The sequence below is a fragment of the Rutilus rutilus genome (assembly GCF_951802725.1).
Source record: "Rutilus rutilus genome assembly, chromosome: 12".
In the NCBI taxonomy this organism is placed as follows: Eukaryota; Metazoa; Chordata; class Actinopteri; order Cypriniformes; family Leuciscidae; genus Rutilus; species Rutilus rutilus.
The window spans coordinates 22,081,450-22,087,457 of NC_140217.1; the positions used below are offsets into that span (position 1 = coordinate 22,081,450).

General features: G+C 36.4%; 1 long non-coding RNA gene across 1 annotated transcript; it reads left to right on the plus strand.

The window, feature by feature from the left end:
• Positions 1-517: 517 nt before the first annotated feature.
• Positions 518-2,541, plus strand: LOC311300891. Its single transcript, XR_014629387.1, has 4 exons — positions 518-758; positions 905-963; positions 1,163-1,329; positions 2,014-2,541. It is a non-coding gene; the product is annotated as an uncharacterized lncRNA (long non-coding RNA).
• Positions 2,542-6,008: the final 3,467 nt, after the last annotated feature.

Genomic DNA, 6,008 nt, shown 5'->3' on the forward strand with positions numbered 1-6,008 from the left:
GCTAATAGTAGTAATGTTAGTAATGACGAGAGTTTAGCTATAAGTTAATTTTTCATGTCACAGCACCGTTTAGACACCGTTTAGACAAATCTGGTGTTTGTAAAGTTTATAAAACCAATGATGGGACAAACATTACTATTTATGTGTGCACATTTCTGTAATTAGTCAAGGTTATCATAGATTAGCAGGGCTAACCGTTAGCTGTTTAACTTTAATAACTGATTCAAACCAAACGGTCCATGAAAAAATATTTTTCCAGCGGATATCCTAGTTAAAACATGACTGAGCTAACTGCGTTCCAGGCAACCTGTAACCCGTGTTTTTCCAACCTTATACCCGTGAAAGTGCACTGGAACGGCAGTCAAACCTGTGACTTCCCACCCGTGAACTCGTACTAGATCAATGTACTCCCAGTTACGAGTTGGAAAAACACGGGTTACAGGTTGCCTGGAACGCGGTCGTGTTCGACAACGGGAGGGTTTTAACACTAGGGTTTCCCACTTGTCCTGATATGAATGAATAATAATTGTAAAAGTTGTAAATGCACTTTACATTGAGTGAGCAATCTCAAAGTGCTACAGAAAAAAACACTATATATATACCACTATCATTTTTGACATACGGATAAAATTAAATTACAATGATCATAATCTGCATTCAAACTGAAATTCTTATTGTTGGTTGCATTTGTGTAATTTCTCCTTTTTCTTTTCTTTTCTTTCCAGGTCATCAGAGAGAGTTTGATGCTTGAAGTTGATGTAAGATTTTTTATTCAAATATTTAAAATGCAAAATTAGTGATTACACTATCAACATTTACCTTGCATGATTTACTACCTCTGACCAATGAACAATATTTATCCTTTATCCTAAATCCATGCTATTGTGTGTTAACTATGTTAGAGCCATGTGCCACTGGTCAATACTGCAGAACTCCCCAGCAGCCCCTGCTTGATCATTCAAGGTAATGTTACTTTGATCTAGTATCGACATTTCTAACTCATTATTTTGTTTTCATTCTAGAAATCTACAAGACCACAATAAATAATAATAATTATAATTATAATTATAATTATAATAAGAATTACATTTGTATAACCATTTGTATCTTAAGCAGATCGCAAAGTGCTCATAACACATAATGTTGTATCTGTTCATTTCAGGTGACATGATGAAGCCCTCTGGATGGCTTGTATCCATCGAGGGACATGTCGTGATGGGCCCACACCCTTTCTTTTTACAACGGAGTAGCTGCTTTCTTCAGCAGCTATTACGTCTTCAACCTTGAGTATCCTGCCGCTGGATCGTCGACGCTGGAGTTCATTCAAAGGTATTTTATAAAGATAACATTTAATCTTGTAATTCACATTATAGTACAGGCTTCCAACTCAATGATTGTCTTGAGGTCTAAAATGCTGACAAACGAGGTACCTGAGGCTAGCCTGGTGAGACCATCCTGATCTCGCGAACTCATTCAATTTCGCTCTGCAGATCAGTCTGGGTTTCTACACATGTTATGCTGACAAATACCTGCCGGTCCAATCACAGCTATTTATTTTGTTTTGGGGCAGGCTATGTGATGATGATTTTGAAACGTCTATTGCGAAATGTGAATGCATTGAATGAAGTAGATTAAATTTTCTTTCAAAGCAGAACTAAATGCTCTCAGGCCCTTTATTGAAAAGGATATGTTTGTCATACTTTCAACAGGGTTTGGTTTTAATTTACCAACTGGCCAATTTTGTGAAGATGCATTTCAGTGGCGGCACACGTTGATATGGCCTCTCATAGAAAATCAACCCTATTTGCCTCAGGCAAACCTAACCTGAGGCACCTTGGCTAAAAATGGCTACAAAAAATATGGTGAGAGTAAGATCTAACAAGTTTGGATTATAAATCTATTAGGGTTTGATGTGGGGAAAAAGCACAGCAAAAAGCACACCTTGATAAATGCTGTCTGCAATACATACTGTAAGTCTATTTAAAACTGAAACTATCTTTGCTTTATTAACAGGTGCTTCCTGGGCATCAATCCTGAAAGAGGCTCAAAGACCAAGAAGCGGACAACAATGAACCCTCATGTGAGCACCCTTTTGAGGAAACTTATTGACTTTGAGTGGGCATCATAGTTTTTTTTTGCAGCGGTAGTTGTCAGGCTCAGTTTTGAGTAGCCTTGTTCTTTTTGTAATTTTTCAAGACAACTTTGCACTACAAGATTTTTACGTGTGGACTCATTATAATGTTTGAGACTGAGAGGAGCGCCTGACCCCTTTACGACATTCCTTCATCGCTCTCTTATCTTGCCATGAAGGCCTCATTCCCATCCTGTCCATTACTGTTATTGTGACACAGCTAGATGAATAGTTGAATTGTGAGACAGGTAGTTGAATTGCGAGTTTGCACAATTTCTCTGCATTTTCTGCATTTTAAGATGACTTTTATGACTAGAAAGTTGAATTTCTTGAACTCTTGAAGTTCTTGGCATCTGCTGTACATTGAAAAATATGTATTTGTTAATAAATATGCCATTGGGCTAACATTGACTTTACCTCAGAGTTGTTTGTTGGGGGGGAGGGGGTTAATTGTACAATGATTGTAAATTCACAGTAAATTATTGTCAACTTGTACATTACTTTCACAGTACACACTGTAAAATACAGGGCCTTGTTGTAACAATGTACAGCAAAAGATTGTAATTCCCCAGTAATGTACTGTAATATCACAGTAATTGCTGTCATTGAAGCTGTGAAGTTACAGTATACAGTTGTGCTTTTACAACAATGCATTGTAATATCACAGATATAAAATTACAGTAAATTGCTGTGAGTATATTTCACAGTATATTGCTGTAATCCTTACTGTGAAAGTCATGCAAAATTTATCCAATTATTTATTGTAAATTCACAACGAAAAATTTTGCAGTGTGGCGTCTTTGAATGAATGTTGTTTTTCTGATCTACTTATCTTGAAGTTTATTGAGGCTTGAACTGACACTGGAAACGACCAGATTGGAGATCTTTTTTTGATGTCAGATTGTAATAATGGAGCGATTGAGAGTGTATGTGTGGAGGGCACAGATCATGAGGCTTTGGTCGATGCTGGAGTGGGGTTAGTGTTTATTTGGTGTGTGTGGAAGATAGATAATGATGTCTCCGGTGAGGTTTGGTGTGAAGCTCTTGACCCCGGATTCCCAATTCTAGGGCTTCCCCACCTTCTCTTAACCGCACAGCACCATCTACTTTGGCCATCACAGCCATTTACTTTGGCTCAAATGCGCTTAACTGACACCAAATCAGGAATGTATTCATTATAGTGATATCATATAGCATAATCACTTGTTTTATTATTACAATAATTTAACCAAAAAAATCTATACTTTTGAATAACAGACTCACCAAAATGTTCTCTCATCTGTCCCTTTTTCATCTGAGACATTTTTATTTATGAATGAAAAAGTGCTTTGAATTGACATGACTTAATCATTAACATCAGTTCCACACAAATCAATGAGGTTCCATCAATGTTTTTTTTTAATTTGATTATTTATCAGAAAATATAGTTATTTACAAAATAGTTACAAAAACGCATACAATATCATTTATTTGCAACATTTACCTTTACGTCACATGCATAGCATTCTGGGAACTACAAATCCCCAATGCATACCTCAGGTCTTCAGTGACCCGAGACGTCATACACTACCCTCCTCCTCATTCATTTTTTTTTTAAGTAAGACATCAACCTTCTTAGTATTCCTCAATCAATTCATTATTAACAATATAACAAGAAAAAAAAGAAAAAAAAAATTCCCCATTTATTTATTTTTGTAAAAATTGTATAGGGTTGCTAAAGACTGGTGTAAAGTTATAGGTAGGTGAGTTTTTATCAGGGTTGGTGCTAAACTCTGCAGGACAGTGACACTCCAGGACTGAAGTTGCCCATACACAGTCTACTGTATTTCCAGTGGATTTTTTAAAGTGTTTGGAGCAGGATTTGGTTCAACTAAAAACATGAATAAAAAATGATGAACAAACCTGGCGCATTGGTGAAGGGGTAACTAATAATAATGATTGGAATATCATTTAAAGGTGAACTAAGTAACCTTTTTACCTTAACTGAACAGCTTCGGAGTCATTGGAATGGTTATATTACTTATTTCGGGTTGAATGGTGGTCGTTTCGCACCCCCCTGGTGCCCGTGAGCGGAAAATCCGCACTTGCAACTTTGAGCCGGCGGGCCGCGCTCAAATATCGCGTGATATCAGGTCTCGTGATGTAAACAATTGCTTTACGGCCAAAAGAAATCTGCTCAAATACTGTCATTATATTTGACATCACGCTGTCCGAACCCGAAGGAAGAAGACGTTTTAAAGAATGTCCCATCTGCTTTGATGTCGTTGATCTACTAGCCTCTGGTGTCTGAGAATCACCAAAGAGTTTTTACAACAGTGTTGTCAAATATCTATTCCGAAGCTGTGGGGGGAGCTCTAGAGAGAAACCTGCGAGCAAAAAGCGAGAATACAGCGAAGAAATCCCGAAGCTACTGAGTGCTGCTTTAAAGTATGTAGGTACAATTTGTTTGAATATTCAGATGGGACAAGTTTTCAGTGTTTTGTGATGCTTCAAAGTGAAGTGTCCAGTGAGTGGCATTAAAAGCACATTTAGTTTTATTCTAAACAAATGAAAGCGAATCTGGCAACAGAGCGATTGAGATATTTTTGTTATCACGTTGGTTGTTGTACGTATAGTGTAAAAATTCTGAAATTAAATGTGCAGGGAGTAGCGCTAAAAGGTTAATGCTCTATGATGTTTAACGTACCATCTACTTTAAACTCTTTCATGAAAACCTAACAAGCAAAAAGAAAAGAAATAATGAAAATGCATGAAATAAAAATGGATTTGCTGAAACAACCATGACTTTTTAGCATGTAGCTCAAGTCTTTGAGCTTCACAGGACTCATACCCAAGTGCTCCGCATCGCAATGCTATAGCAGGTGAGTACCGAGAAAGTTTACCTGATACAAACGTCAAAATGTATTAGTTTACAAATTATGCACTATAGAAAAAGTGTTTTGAGGCCATAGTATTGTGCATGGACCACACAATAATAAGTCTTTATTAATCGATAATCTGCCCCGTGATCATGATTGTGTGCAGAGAATTAGTGAGCTGGCTATAAGTATACATTTTTGAAGTTTTGCGAAATTGTATTATTGTATAATTGTATTATACATTTGTATGCCATTCTTCTGCATACTGCTCTGTTTAATATATGGATGGCATCTGATGAAAAAAATAATAAGGTCATTTTGATATGAGTGACAGATACTCGCCTAGATTTATTTGCTCAATTAGGACTGCACAATATTCAGTTTATTGTCTGCACTTCTTTAAACTGAAGTTTATTGAAATGTTTTTTTAATAATTAAATTAAAATTAAATCAATATTTTATTAAAAAGTCATAAAGGTCATACATGAACCACACAACCACAGCACATGACAATTTGTAATGCCCACATGTAGAAAAAAACACACACTCCCCCATTTGAAATGAACATATTAGTCATGTCTGAATAGGTACACGTACATAAAATCAAAAGTTGGGTGATTTGCCTCAAACAACATTTACAAAACGTACAAAACTCTGTGTAGGCCTATGTGCTGTATGTATTGCTTAAATATAGACATCTGAAATATGCTGATTTCCGCAACAGATGCTCTTCTCTCAAAATAGTCAGCATGAAAATTGACAATTCGTACTTTTTCTTTTTTTTTTCTTTTACAGAATGTTGCAGTGTTTATTAAATGAATTATCCGTGCACATCATTATTAATTTTTTAATTCATGTGCATCGTAATCAAAAACATTAACCTCCCGACATCTGTTCTCTTCATGATGTATGTCTCGGCAGAGAGTGGGACTAAATGTCCTTCACAACTGACTCCAAACTGGCATTCAGATCTGCCTCTATTTAGTTAGCAACGCCTAACTTCCTGCAATCCAATCAAT